We start from the raw sequence: 16243 nt of genomic DNA, 5'->3' as shown, positions 1-16243 counted from the left end.
TAAACCCCAAAAACAAAGTACTGGATTTAAACTATTAAAACCCTCAGCTTTGAAACCAAGAGTCCTTGAACTAAAAAAATATTTAAAAATCTGAATATTTCAAAAATCTATGAATGGCACAGTGTTCTTGAAGAGCCCCAGAGTATGATTCCTAGCACCATGAAGGTCAGCGTACAGCTATCTGTAACTTCAACTCCAGGGAATCCAATACCTTGGGCCTCTAAGAGCAAGTGAACTCCGTGTTCTCACAGGCACAGACTTAAAAATAATCCATCTTTTAAGAAGATGTATACAACGCCCTCCCTTAACTCTTAGAATTTGAGCACTGGACTTCCTTTTGGAACAGCAAGGATTTCCAGAGGAAAGTAACTGAGCATTGTAAACACTGCTGAGAAGTCTAGGGAGGGGCTCCATAATTAACCACTGGGTAACACAAAGGTTGCATGGGGCTCAATTTTCTCACCCCCAAGTGTATATGTTGGCTGTGTATACTGATTGGTGCTTGTAATTCCAGCACCACAGAAGCTAAAGGGAGAGCATTGCCAAGATCTCAAGCCTATCCTGAGCTCCATAGTGACTTGCAAGCTAGCCTGAGCTACTGAGTGAAACCTGTCCAGTGAAAGGAGCAGGTGTGGAGAAGAGGCAGGAGAGGGAAGAAAAGGAAGAAAATTTATGTGAATCCCCAGATCCTCATAAGACACTCATATTTGGAGTTAGGGTTTGTTTTGCTTCATTTTGCATTGTGTATTTGGTTATTTTGAGAAAGGATCTCACTGTGTGAGCCTGATTGGCCTTGAACTTGAAGGAATAGAAATACTTTTCTATCCCCAAGTGCTGGGTTACAGGTATACATTACTGTGCCTGTTTTGCAATAGGATCTTTAATGAGATGATTAACTTAAAATGAGATCTTTATAGCGGTCCTTAATATACCATGATTGGTGTGTTATAAAACGACATGTAGACAGATATCTGATACCTGTGCAAAGAGATGGTCATGCGAACACACTTAGCTGTTTGTTTTGAGAAGAGGGTCACATGCAGTCCAGACTGGCCTCCAACTTTCTTATGTTGATGATGATCTTGAGTTTCTGATCCTTCGGCCTCTCCCTCCCCATGTGCTGGGGTTAAAAGTGCATATCACCAGACCTGGCTGATGCAGAACTGGAGATTGAAACTAGGGTTTTGTGTCTGTCAGGTAAACATTCCATCAACTCCGTGATATCCCTAAGTCTCTATTGTCATGTTATTTTTATCTTTCTTTCTTTTATTTGGTGACTGAATGAGTTTAATTATGATTACTTACAGGAGCATGAGTGGGGGATTATTTACTGGAACACAGGCAATTTACTAGTAATTACACCACTAAACAAAATGTCTTCCCTTCCTCCCAGCAACTATTAATTACCCATAGCTCTTCACAGGGCCCATGAGTCCCCTCCTCCACTCCCTGACTGACATCTTGATGGTAGACATCTATCTAACGTTCAACTGTGTTCAACTGAGAAAAATTAGCTTTGCTGTTTTAGGCCACCCAGTCCATGGTATCTTGTCATGACATCTTCAGCAAGGTAGCATAGAGGTGTGGGAGGTGATGTGGACATAAGTGTTCAAGTGCTTAAGACCCAGATTGGAGGCACATTAGCAGTTAGTGTGCTATAGTGGGAGGGAGGGAGGGAGGGAGGGAGGGAGGGAGGGAGGGAGGGAGGACAGAACACAAAGCTGTGATGTAGGTGGCCTGCTTGACTTGAGATAGATGAATTCCTAATTCCTCGGTTAAATACAAAGCAAGACCTTCAACTAAGTGGGGAAAGCAGACAAGGAATTTCAGATTTGATGGGAAAGGAATGTTTTAAATGGTCTTCTGATAGGTGGGTGGTGTTTTCTTTTAAATACCAGAAGTTAAATCACCTCTGAACAGCTGATAGGTGAATGCTGTTTTCTTTTAAATACCATAAGTTAAATCACCTGTGAGCAGGTGTGGTCACACATCCCAGGACTTGGGAGGCAGAGGTAGGATTATAACCGAGAACGTGAAGCCAACCTGGTCTGCAAAGCAAGTTGCAGCCATGGATACATAGGAATCCCCTGTCTGACAAGAAACAAACAAGACAAAAATAAAGAAGGAAAAATCTCTTCTTCTGAAGTCATTTTAAAATTGATTTTCCCATCATAGTATTTTTATTGATTATTTGGAAATTTCATATCATGCACCCAGATCACGCTCACTTCCCAGTCCACCCTACCACCCTTGATACCTTCCCCCGAAAAAGGAGGAAGAGGAGGAGTGGGAGGAGGAGGAGGTGGTGGAGGAGAATACCAAAATACCAAGTCCAATTTGTGTTGCCCATATAGTAGCTGGGACATGGCCACATGCTCAGTGGCTAGATTTTTTTTTTTTTTTAAGGAAAACAGGGTCTTTCTCTACCTGCACCCTCACCAGAAGCTGTCATTTGTGAAGACCTATACTTGAGTATCTCTATCACAATTTTTAAGAGCTCTCATCAATGGCTTCCTATGTAGGCTGTTTCCTTTTTGCAGCAAGTGGAAGAGAGAGGCTGTCACAGAAGCCTTCTATGTCTCTTTCTCAACTGAATCTGCAGTGATCCATACCACTGCGGTGTGGGGGCGACTTCCTTGCCCTTTCCAATAAGCAGCAGCATGGATCATGGAATTCCACATAGTTTCTGGGGACACAGTCAACTATCTACTTGGTCGCTGGTGTCAGAAGGGACCACGGACCTCAGAATGGTCTCTGGTGGCAGTAAAAACCACAGACGTAAACATGGCACTTGGCCATAGCCCATACCACAGACCCTCAGCAGCCACACAGGGAATCCCTCCTTAATGGGGTTAGTGCCTGGATGAAGGAGGCTCTAGGGAGATCTCTGTCTCTTTCCACCATATGATGACAGCAAAGACACTACCTGTGACTCAGAGAGCAGGCTATCTATGTACACCAAATATATTGGCAACTTGGTATCAGAATTACGAGCCTCTAGGGCTATGAAAAATTTCTGTTGTTTATGATCCATCAAAGGTATGTAAATAAGTGAATCCAAGAAGAATATGAAGATTGTTGGGCAGTGCCAACAACCCAGTTAAAGCTATGCTAATGAAAAGTTGAGGTTAGTCAGGCTTGCGTTCTTAAAAGACAGATAAAATAAAATGTGATGGCTCATTTTCAAAATTGCCGCCAGCCAGTTTAGATCCAAATACTGATGCACAAAAAGCACTAGACTCCTGATGATGCTTTCTCATTTAGTTAGCCCCACCTTCAAGACTGTTAAGCCAGTTTCCCACCCAAACTAGAAATTTGGAGTAGAAGATTGCTAACAGCTAAGAACACCTGCAACCCTATGAGCCTGAAAAGTTTTTAACATAAAAACAATGTAAAATGCAGAGATGAATCCATGCACACAGAGATGAACCATGCATGGTTCTATTGAGAAATCGATGTAAGCAGCAGGGAGAAAGGTAACACGTAGGTGATGTAGAAGATTTTACCCTTCTGGTTATTTAGTAAGAGAAAGGAAAAGAATAGTCAAGTTGTAAGGTTGATAAGCTGTTCTCTGCACTCAATTACAGTACCTGCCTGTCATTCTAGGCTGATGCCTGGCTTGTAAAGTCATAAAATAATAAACTCTCACTTTTGCTACTCTGAGTCTCCAGTACTTGAATTAGGAAGTGAAGCATTGTTTCTCACAAAAGATGAATGGGATGGAAGGATGTAGAGCAAAGATGTGAATGAATTTGTGAGGAAATAATTATACTAGTGAACTGCAGAGTCTCTGCTGGGTAGGTTTTCTGATGATATAAATGCAAGGATAAAGCCACTTGTGGAGTCGCATTCCTGTAATCCCAGAACATGGTGGAGGTAGGAGTAGAATTCTGGGACAGCCTAAGTGATATAGCCCCCGTTTGAAAACCAAAATCTATTTTTGGGTTGGCGCAATGTTTAGTGGGTATAGGCATTTGCTGCCATGCTGACTGACCTGAATTCAATCCCTGGACCCCACAAGGTGTGGAAGGAGAGAACTCAGTCCAGTAAGTTGTCCTCTGTCCACTGCTTACCAGTCTTGGCATGAACTCTCCCCCACATATCGTATAATACACACACACACACACACCAGATAAATGCAAAGAAAATTAAAAATTGATACATACAAAAGCACCCTGTATCTTATAGAAGAGATGATGTGTATTAATGATATTTATTATTTAGAATGGCCTCAGTGAAAGGACTAGTGCTTGTGAATGAAAACAAATAATCATGTGCATGGTACATTAATTCAATTTTGTACATCTGAAATTAAGATAAGTACAAATGTTCAACAATAGATGCTTTTCCCCATGTACATTTTAGTATATGTATATGTGGATATATGTTCTTGGAAAGGGAGTATATAACATGTTACGTATTTTTACAAGCATATTTCATAGATATGTATATAAGTAAATATAATGAAGAGTACATCATATATGCTATATTTCAATTGTACTTTGGGGATGTTTTTGAGGCAATGTATTGCTATGTAAGCCTGGTTCTCTTGAGACTCACTGTGTAGCCAGTTCTAAACCTGCAGCAATCTTTTTTGCCTTTTTCTCCCAAGTGCTGGGTCATAGGTAGCAGGATCCCTGCAAGTAATAGAAAATTCCAGACCAGCTTATACTTTCAAACAGTTAGATTGAAAAATAGAATATGATAATATGATAGAATATGATAATAAATGGAATCAAGAAAAAAACACTGGAAAAAATGAAATGTCAAGTGGATGGCTTCTACGTTTGCCTAGCTTGAGCCTTCTCCTTTGTGGATGTATGACAATGCCAAAAATATCAGTAATGTCAGTGATCAAATGTGTAGCTTTCTACAGAGCTATCTGCCCTGGAGAAAATGACTGGGACTTTTCCACTGATCAGTAGTTGGTAATAATAAATGTGCTTTATAGTCTCATGGTTCTCCTGGCATGCATTTTCAGCAAGATTGCAGTTAGGTGGACTTCTTCAATGTGTTGTACAGAATCAGTGCTTTACCATTGCCTGTGAGAACACTGAGCCGTATGGAACTTTTCTTGAGTCAAGGTCTCACACTGTAGTGCAAGGTGTCCTGGAGCAAACTATGTAGCTGATGATGGCCTCATATTTATGGAAATTCTCTGGCCTCAGCCTTTTGAGTGTTGGGATTATACACGTGAGCCAAGGTATTCTGTTCCACCATATACCCTTGATAAAAAGCCTTTCTCTATTCAGGACTGGAGAGATGGCTCAGAAGTTAAGGATGCTTGAGGATCTCCAGAGGCCCTGATTTTGATTCCCAGAATCCATGTTGAGAACCTCAAAACTGCCTGTAATTCTAACTTCTGTGGATCTGATTGCCTCTATGGGAAACCCATAGACACATACATATATACATACATACATACAGTCTCTCTCTCTCTCTCTTACTCTCTAATAAATAAATCTTTTTTTCTTTTAATTTTTGAGACAGAGACCTAGCTTTAGCTAACCTAGAACTAGACCAGGATGGTCTTAAACACAGAGATCCACTTTCCTCTGACCCTCAAATGTTGAAATTAGAGATGTGCACCTTCATGCCTGCCCATCTCAACCATTTTCTAAAAAACAAACCATTTTGTAAAAAATGTTTTTCTAGATTCTTTTCTAAAATTTCCAGGCAACTGTATATGAAGTTTCCATCCCACGTGATGTTAGCTCTTTGTGGGCAGTCATGTATAGTGTGGGACAGAGAGTTGGCCACAAAACTATCCAGGTTTGCTGATTTGCACATGAGGTTTTAGGCTCTTCACTTTTCTTTCATTTTCCAATATTGGCTGCTGTATTGGTTCTGGAAAAATCTACAAAGTAGAAAATTGAAAAAAAAATTGATATGAGAAGAGGATGTAGATTGTAAGCGAACTATTTGCAGAACTACATGTGGAAGGCACTCCCCCACGGGACCCTGCTTACCCATAATAGCAAGATGAATGGTTTGATTAGAGTTAAGTATGATGGTTTCTTCCAAGTTACACTTTGTGATCATTAGCTTTACCTGTTAACTTGACACAACCTAGAATCACCCGGGAAGAGAACTTCATGGGATTGCCAACACTGGCATGGCCTGTGGGGATGTCTGTGGTAATTACTCTGAGTGCCTGAAATGATGTTGGGAGCTCCACGAAGAATGTGGGCAGCATCTTCTGGGAGAAGCCCACACAAAAGCACAGGGAAGAAGGCAAGTGTTTTGCTTTTCTTGTTGATTGGTGTTCACTATTGCTGATGAGTTCATCAGCCTTGTTGCTGCCTCTTCCGAATCTTTACCTGATTCAGAACCAGTTTCTTTGGGCTGCCAATGTGGACTGAAGACCCTGGTGAGTCCTTCCTTGGTTTTTGGAACCAGCTATTTCATGCTTCAGTGGGACTGAAGATAAACACCTTTTAATGAGTCCACTAGGAGGTGGATGCTCACAGCCAACCATTGCACTGACTGCAGGGTCCCCAATGGAGGAGTTAAGAGAAAGGACTGAAGGAGCTGAAGGGGTTTGCAACCCCATAGGAAGAACAACAATATCAACCAACCAGAGCTTCCAGGGTCTAAACCACCAACCAAGGAGTACACATGGAGGGACCCATGGCTCCAGCCCCATATGTAGCAGAGGATGGCCTTGTCAGGCATCAATGGGAGAAGAGGCCCTTGGTCCCAGGAAGGCTTGATGCCCCAGTGAAGAAGAATGCAAGGGTGGGGAGGCAGGAGTAGGTGGGTAGGTGGGGGCACACCCTCATAGAAGCAGGAGGAGGAGGTGCGATAGGAGGTTTCTTGGGGGGGGGGACCGGGAATGGGGATAACATTTGAAATGTAAATATCTGAAAATATAAATAAAATAATCAATAAAAATGTCCTTTGAAATGTAAGTAAAAAATATATCGAATAAAAAAAATGTCCAAAAAAAATATGAGTCCTCTAGACTCTCCTTGTCAGGAAGATCCTTGGGATTATATAGAGACATCCAGTCTCATGGACTGAGAAACTACTGGGTTCTTTGGCTCTCCAATATGAAAAAGTCGCTGTTCGATTACAAAATCATACTGTGTATGCTACTCCAATTAATACTCATTTAAAATTTATTTATTTTATTTTCTTCAGATTATAATATAGTTACATCATTTTCCCCTCCAAATCCTCCCATATACCTTTCCTTGCTCTCTTTCAAATTCATGGACTCCCTTTTCTTTCTTTCTTTTTTTTTATTAATCATTTTATTCCTTTACATTCAAGTGATATCCCCCTTCCTGGTTACCCCTCCACAAATCTCCCTCATACCTCCTCCCTGTCCCCCTCCCCTTTGACTCTATGAGGGTGCTCTTCCAGCCACTACCCCACTCCAATCACATGGCTCTAGCATCCCCCTATGCTGGGGCATCACCCTCCACAGGACCAAAGGCCACCCTCTGTTCCCATTGATGATTGATGTCAGATAAGGCTATCCTTTCATGGCCTCCTTTTTCATTAATTGTTATTAATTGTCATACACACACACACACATACATACATATGAATGAATACTTATATACATGTGTATGCCTGAACATATAAATACAACTGGCCATTCTGTTTGTTACTTGTATGTATATTTTCCAGGCTGACCATTTCTTACTGGATAAGCAGGTGTGCTCTTCTCTGGGAAAGACTATTTCTCCTGCCCTCACCATTCCTTAACTGCCTGTAGTCTTTTTTTCTTTAGGGTTGAGACCTTGTGGGCTTTCCCCGTCCATATTAGCATGTCTATTGGTGTTGTCCTTGTTCTGTGTATGTTTATCAGTGAGACTTCATGGATGTAGCTTGTGACATTACTAGGGGCCACAAACCATCACTGCAAGGCCTCGGATCCTCTGGGTCTTACAACCCCTGTTCTCCTCTTCTGCAATGATTCCTGAGCATTAGGTGCAGAGGTTGTATTGTAGCCATATCTGGTGGGACTGGGATCTACAACTCTGTATTTCATTGGCCATGGTTTTCTGTAGTTGTCTCTATTACAAAGAGCAATTTCTTTCATGAGGGGCGAGGACTACATTTACTTGTGAATGTAAGGAGAAGTGGAAGAAGACAGAAGACACCGTCTACTTCAGACATGGAGCCCAGAGGCCCCTGAGCTGGAACAGTTTTGAAGGTCTCATTCTTGAGGACTAGCATTCATGGTACTGTGTAAGTTTTCAAAAGAAGGAAGTATTCCATAATCCTCCTCAGCCAGGATATCTATGAGCTACAACAATGACCTGTAATGTAACATGATACCATAACCTGAAAGGTATAGCAGTAGTGTGCCTGACTTGACAGTAACCAACAGCTCTCTAGTTAGACTTAAGACCCACCCAACAAGAGGCAAATCATACCTAGTACTAGAAACCTAACCAGGTATCCAAGAGTAATGAAGTCATGGATCTTAGCGAAGAATCTAGAATTGCCACTCTATTAAACCAGCAGAATTCCTAACTAAATCCCCTTGTAACATACATTCATTCTATAGGTAACCCTCACTAATACATCCTGGTAGCGGGAGAGACCTCATCTTTCCATGGAAAAGCAGAGGCACAATCTATGCCTTTGTATGGGTTGTCAGTGGTACAGTATTTAAAGATTATTATTAGCATGAATTAATTTTATAATAATGAATTTCATTGTGACATTTACATACTTAAACTGCGCTGGCTACTTTTTGTCAACTAGACACAAATTAGAGTCATTTGGAGGAGGGACCTCAGTTGAAGAAATGCCTCTGATGGACCTGTAGTCATGCCTGTGCGACATTTTCTTGATTGTTGACTGATGTGGGAGGAACCATCTCACTACAGGTAAATCTACTTCCTGGCAGGTGGGCCTGAGGGGCATTAAAAAGCTTGCTCTGAACATAAACTTGAAAGAAAGACAATAAGCAGCACCCCTCCATTGCCTCTGCTTCAGTTCCTGCCTCTAGGCTGCTGTCTTGAAGTCTTGCCCCGTCTTCCCTCCATGATGGGCTACAACTGTAAATTGAAATAAAGCCTTTCCTTCCCATTTGCTTTTGTTTGATCACAGCAGCAATAAAGCAAATCAGGACATGTCTATCATGTGTTTTCATCATAGTCACTCCCACAGTACCTTCTCTTGTCCCCCTCCCACTCCTGCTAATCCTCTTCCCATCTAGTTCCCTCTCCCCATTCTACATCCCTGTCTTTCTGCGTCACCCAATGAATTTTAGAAGCATCACTTACAGGATCATTACTGAAGCATGAACACTTTACCAGAGGCCATATCACTGAAGACAATGATAGCCCTCCCTTAGCAACCATGAAGTGCCTATAGATCCTATGGGAAGGGTGGGGCCTCATGAGAGCCTTATCTCCTCTAGGATGGGCCCAATCTGGTGCAGATAAACCTAGCTGCTGTGAGCGCAAGAGTGCAACAACAATGTTATGCCCAGAAGACAGTATCCCACAGTATCCTAGCCCTTCCTCTAGCACTTACATTCTTCCTGCTTCCTCTTCTGTGGTGTTTCTTGAGCCTTGAAGGCAGTAGTACTTTTTGATTATTTTAACTGTGTTTGCATTTGTGTTTGCATGATGTGTATGTGTGTGTGTGTGTGTGTGTGTGTGTGTGTGTGTGTGATGAGTGCAGGTTCCCATGGAGATCCCTCAGAGCTGGAGTCTGGCCACCTGGCCATCTAACATGAATTCTTAGAACTGAACCCAAAACCTCTGTAAACTGGACACTTAACTGTCAAGACAGCTTTCTAGTCCAAATTATCTTTATAGATGTTATACCTCTGATACTGAGAATGCTCTGAGCATCTATTATTTCTAGATTATTAATAAACTGGATGATTACACACACATTCCCAGTGCTTTGGAGGTAGAGGCAAGAAAATCAGGAGTTCAAGGCGAATCTGGGCTACATATTTGAGTCCAAAGCAAGCCTGGGATTTTTGAGACCCTCTATCAAAAAACAGAGTATTAATAAATACTACAGTATGCAACATTTTGAAATTGACTTTGCTCCATATGATTGTTAGTCCATCCAAGTTGTTGTATATATTTATGATTAACTTAGTCTTATCATTAAGTGGTATTCTACATTATGGACATAGAGCAGTTTTAGGCATTTGCTTATAGAAGAACATTTGAATCAGACAGGTGTGGTATCTTAGGCTTTTAATTATAGCACTCAGGAAGCAGGGGCAGGAGAAATTCTTTGAAGAGTTTGAGAAGAGTTTGCTGCCAGCTTCAGGCACAGGGTGAGTTCCAGGCCAGCTTGAGCTATACAGCAAAGTCCTGTCTCAAGAAAAAAAGTATTTTGAGTTAAATTGTTTCTACTTTGGGCCTGTTACAAGTAAAGATGCAAGAGCATCCATGTATTGGTTCCTGTATATTCATTTCTGAAGGAAATGCTCACAAATATAATTACGTGGTAAGTGTGTGTTTGGTTTTTCTCCCCCAGGAAACTGCATGCTGTTTTCAACACAGCTGTAGCACTTTTGTGGCCACCAGCGATACTCAAGTCCAACTTTTCTGCATTGTCACCAGCATTTTGTGGCATCATCCTTCTTTTACTTTAATCCTTATTCTATCTACTTGTATATCATGTATCAGATAAGCATTTATCATTTATCATTTCTCCAGTGATTAAGTAAAGCTATGTATCTTTCCATGTATTTATTTTATATCCAAATATTCCATTTCATGAACTGTTCATTCGGGTATTTTGTCCATTTTCTGTTGGATTGTGATTGGGGAGAGGTTGAGACACGTCTCACTACTATAGCTCAATCTAGCCTGGAATTTATTATGCAGCTCAGATTGTCCTTGGTCCCCTCAGTGCTGAAATAATAGAAGTGAGCTCCTATGAACAAGTGAATTACGTGCCCCCACTTTTAAAGGAATTGTAAGAATTTACAAATCTCTTTTTAGGCAGTAAGACATCATCAGATATGTGACTTGCGATATTTTCTTCCTGGTTGTGACTTTTCATTTTCCTAAAACGAGATTTTATGAAGCCAGTGTTCTTAATTTAGATGAGGCTTAAGATTCTTGTGTAAATTATAATTCTATGGTAATAAATCTCTCGAGACTAAGTCTCTCTCTCTCTCTCTCTCTCTCTCTCTCCTCTCTCTCTCTCTCTCTCTCTCTCTCTCTCTCTCTCTCTCTTAAGTCTAGGCTAGTCTAGAACTCACTTTGTAAACCAGGTTAACCTCAAACTTGTGATGATCCATCTTCTTTCCAGGGGTAAGGAATGGTGAGATTTCACAGGTGTTGCTCACCACACCTGATTGTGTTCCATCTATTTCGTATTTTGGTCTTGTTTCTTTGCATACCCCTAACCTGTCTCCAGCCTACTCTCTTATTTAGTCTAGGCTGGGATTGAATTCAGGTTATGACCCTAGTTCAGCCTTCTAGATGCATGGATTACAGGTGTGAGTCACCATACCTGGACAGTCTTTAAAATTTCCTTTTCATGCAACGTATATTGCTTGTACTTTCTCTCTACCCCAACTCCACCTAGAACCTGCTCCCTATCCACCCACCCAATTCTCTCTCTCTCTCCTCTCTCCTCTCTCCTCTTTCTCTCTCTCTCTTTCCATCTCTCCACCCCCTCTCTCTTCTCTCTCTCTCCTTTCTCTTGTTCATGTGTATGGTTGTAAGTAAAATTTTAGAAATCAGAACTATCAAGTGGTCAATAGGAAATCATAATGTCAGTGTTGGAATGCAATTATTTTGACAAATTATTTGGAGGTCTCTACAAGGTCCGGGAGTTATATGCGACAGATGGAAAAATATGCTTCAGGTCATGATTCAGGAAGGTGGTCTTGAGTTGTATGAGAAAGCAAATTGGCCAATGCTGTGTTCCTCTGTGGCCTTTGCTACAGTTTCTGCCTTGAGTTTCTGCTCTGCCTTCATTTCAAGGTGGAGTCAAACTTGTAATGTGTAATAAACCTCCATAATATGTACTAAACCTTTCATTCCCCACTCGCTTTTGGTCATGGCTTTATCACAGCAACAGAGAACCAAAGTAGGACAGCCAGTAACCCTAGCTCCTGGGAATTGGAGACGTGCACTTTCTGAGTCTCACTGGCTAGCTGGTTTTTGTCAAAAAAGGGTTTCCAGGTTCAGTAAGAGCTTTTGTCTCAACAAAAATAATGTGGAGATCAATAGAGATTTCTATATCATGTAGGCCTCTGGCCTCTACAAGTATAAGTGTAGGAATGTGCACCTGCCCACATATGTGCACACATATGCATACCACACATTCAAAAGTTAACAGCCAGGTGTGGTGCATACCTTCTGCGATCCCAAGACTCAGGAGATAAAGTTTAAGACCAGCCTGACTACGTGAGAGATCTTGTCTTAAAAAGTAAAATTAATAAGTGTAGGTATGGTGGTTGGCCACTATAACCCAGCACTGAGAACTCAGGTCCTCAATGTCTGCCCAGCAAGCACTTTACTCACTGAGCTGTCTCCTCAGGCCCTCTGGAGGCCCTTTTCTTTTTCTTTTTTCTTTTCTTTTCTTTTCTTTTCTCCTTTCTTTCTTTCTTTCTTTCTTTCTTTCTTTCTTTCTTTCTTTCTTTCTTTCTTTCTTTCTTTCTTTCCTTTCCTTCCCTTCTTTCTTTTCTTTTCATTCCTTACTTCTTTCTTTCCTTTTTCTTTTTAATGTTGAGATTGGATAGTTCTAGTTATCATGAAACTCATTTTGTAGACCAAGCTAGCCTCAAACTCACAGAGATCCATCTGCCTCTGACTCCTGAGTGTTGGGATTAAAAGCATGTCTACCATGCCTGTCTTTGACTGTTAAAAATTTCCTTTTCAAATCACTATAAAGTCTCCCCATCCCTACTGGGCTTCAATCGATTCACTTTGCAAGTCTGAGACTAACCTAGGCTACAAATATAAGAAGCTAACAGTGACAGATTTGAGAACTGAGGTGTTGAAGGACTGGGTAGAAGTAAAATTCCTACCATATACAACAGAAGTAAAAGGAACTCTAAAAGGATATAGGACTAGCAGATTAATATAGGACAGTAGGTATGATAACATTCAGAGCCCCAGAGACTGTGATAACCACCTCTTGACCCATAGCTGAGCACTAGGCCTTGCTAGAGACCGTGCACTATACTGAGTCAGTGCAGCTTGGTGGACGTCAGCTGTCTGCAGTCTCCTGAAACTATGCTCCTCTGGGGTGCTCGTTCACTTGGGAGTTGTCTTACCAGGGCACTGTGCTACAGAACACTCAGGGATAATGATAAGGAAAAGTGCCCCTCCCCATACGTCAGAGAAGACAGGACTACAGAAGGGGAGTGTGAGGAAAAGCCGAGGGCTCAGGCAGAGCCTGTAGCCTGAGGAAACAGGAAGTGATCTGCCCTATTTGTGACAGAACCTAACATTATGCCAGATGGCCAGGCAAAAAGTATTTGAAAACCCCAGGTCCACTGAGAGTGCCTGTATAAAGGCACTCTGAGAGATACCACATCAATTCCAGTAAGAGAAACTCTGAGAACTGAGGAACTGAGTAGACCTGGTGTTGAATTGTTCCTGTGGATACTGAAACCAAGCAGACATTGCCAGGGGATGGAGTGGAGTAGAAGCTCAGGGGCCAAGCTGTTTCTTTAAGTGTGACCTCTGCCTGTGTGCATCTGAGGCAACGGGAGGACTCCAATGCAGGTCTTCTGAATAACAGCAGGATATAGTTCCACCAGATCTTTGTTTTCACAAATGCCAAATGAAATAATCAATTGTGAATATTTCAAATGTATCAGAGACTAGAAAATAGTATACCAGGTCCCAGTTTACCCATCAGCCGGCTTTAACGTATGTTTACATGCGCCTCATTTCCTTTAGACCTAACAAAATGCTACGCATTTCAGCTCAAATTCAATACTCATTCCCCTTCCTCTGTTGCAACCTGGAGGTTACCGTTGTGGACATTCTTGTTTATCGGTCACTGCTTTAGGCAATGGAGAGCCTTTGAAGGGTTTTATTTTTTTTTTTAAGTAGGGGTTTCATATAACCCATGCTGGTGTCAAACTTACTATGCAGGCAGGAATGGCCCTGAATTCCTGATCTGCCTTTATCTCCTGAGTGCTGGGGTGACAAGCTTCCGCCATCTTGTCTAGCTCCTTTTTTTTTTTTTTTTTAAGCAGGATGTCACTAGAAACAAACAAACAAAAAGCCAAAATAGAACAAAACTATCTACCTGGGGTCTTCTCGAATGTTCATTAGGATAAGAAGAGGTAAGCAAACCTTTACGCAGGTAGATTCAGTGAGGCAGAGGGTGAGAAACTAGGCTTTTGTTCTTTTTCCTCAGGCCCTTCTGGGAAGCCTGCTCTGTTCTTGTGACCTCCAGTATCTGTGTTCACCTTCATTCGCAGTTCATTAGCTCTGTTATTACCTTTACCTACTTCCCAAGTCAGCCTGAAGTTAGTCACTTCACGTAGACGGTGGCCTGCCCTGACTTTGTTCTGTAACAAATGTAACTTTTAAATCTCAAAGTTTCTTTTGCCTTGCTGTGCTGGTTTGTGGCCCTCTCCACCTTTCTTTTGTAACTTACAGTAATTTGTTTAAACTGAGGTAGAAAGATGGAAGTGATAAGGCACATCTAACCTCTACTAAAGAGACTGGGGCAGGAGGATCACCATGAGTCCCAGGCTAACCAGGGCTATACAGGCTTCACAAAACAAAACAAAAGGCAAAACAAAACAAAAAGTAAAATAAGGCAGATTTTTAACCAGCAGACACTGGCCATGATACTATTTTGGATTAAACTATATTCCTGAAGTGATTCAGACTTGGCTTGTCATCATAAAATATATGTAGTGCCTCAATAATACTGCCAGCTTTTGTTTGCCTGTGGAGTAAAATTTGCCTGAGCAATTGTGGTGCTGTCCAAATGACATATAAAACTGTGTTGAAATAGTCACACTGAGGAAGTAAATGTATCAACAATTGGGTTCTGTTTATTTCTATTACATAGATTTGGCCATGGCTCAAATCCAATTAAAATTTTTGATTGACTATATTTATTTTACTTATAAGTACAACAAGCCAAAACTACAGAGGTAAACTCTTCACTTTACAGAACTATGGATAGAACCAACTACATCACTGAATCTCAAAATGTTGGTGTTAAAACACAGAAAATAAAGTACTGAGACAGGTGAGCATAGAAATAGCTTAGAAACAGGAGACTACTTGGCTTGAGCTATGCACCTCCCTTTGCTAATACTGCACCTAGCAACATGTTGACAACCTGTGACCCCCCAAATACTTCTTCTTTAGGCTGCACATATACCTGCTTTAAACAGTGCAGATAGGTTACTCTTGATCGCACCATTTTGATAGTGTTGGGGCCTTGAATGCCTTCACTCCCGTGGCTACAGTCAGTCTTGACAATGTGCTTCCTTTGATCTGGACTGTTGCTTCACCTTGAATAAAGTTTCCCTGCTACTTTCAAAATCTATGGGAGCCCTTATTTCAGTTCTTTGATTGAGAAACCAAGAACCTGGAAAAACCTGGTCCAGATTGTGACCACCAGTAGTAACACCACCACACTGTATATTCCCTTTATGCAAGATCCTTGAAACTACAGGCTAGCATAAAAGGGCTGAGAGCAAATGGCACTGGCCTATGATGTGGGGAGAAGGAAAAAAAAATGAGGTGAAAGGGCACATTTTTTATTTCAAAATTTCATTTATTGAAAATAGCTTTTTATAACATTTACAGTATTTCCTTCCCCAATACCCCCCAAACCCTCTCTCCCTCCTCTCCCATCCAGTTCCATACCATTTCTGTCTCTGCTCAGAAAACAAGCAGGTATCTTAGCAGTAATAATAAAATAAGACAACAAACAAACAAGTCAGAATACATCAAAATGAGCAAACAGAAGAAAATACCCAAGCAAAAGCACAAAAAACACAGAAGATACAATGACACCTTTGTTCACACACACACACACATGCACACATGCACACGCACACACACACAGGCACACACACAGAGGAACACACAGAACCGGAAGCCACAATATAAATACAAAGGACCTGTATGGTTTTAAAAAATAAAGCAAAACCAAAAACATACCCTGACAAAGTATTATGAGACAAAGAACGGTCAAAGTTGTCACTGAGTTCATTTTGAGTTGGCCATCTACTGCTGGGAATGGGGCCTGCTCTTAAGAGTGATTTGTATATTCATTCCATGAGATTCTGTTGGAGAAAATTAAT

This window comes from Apodemus sylvaticus, chromosome X (assembly GCF_947179515.1).
Source record: "Apodemus sylvaticus chromosome X, mApoSyl1.1, whole genome shotgun sequence".
Taxonomy (NCBI): domain Eukaryota; kingdom Metazoa; phylum Chordata; class Mammalia; order Rodentia; family Muridae; genus Apodemus; species Apodemus sylvaticus.
Note: the sequence above shows the minus strand (reverse complement) of the source record.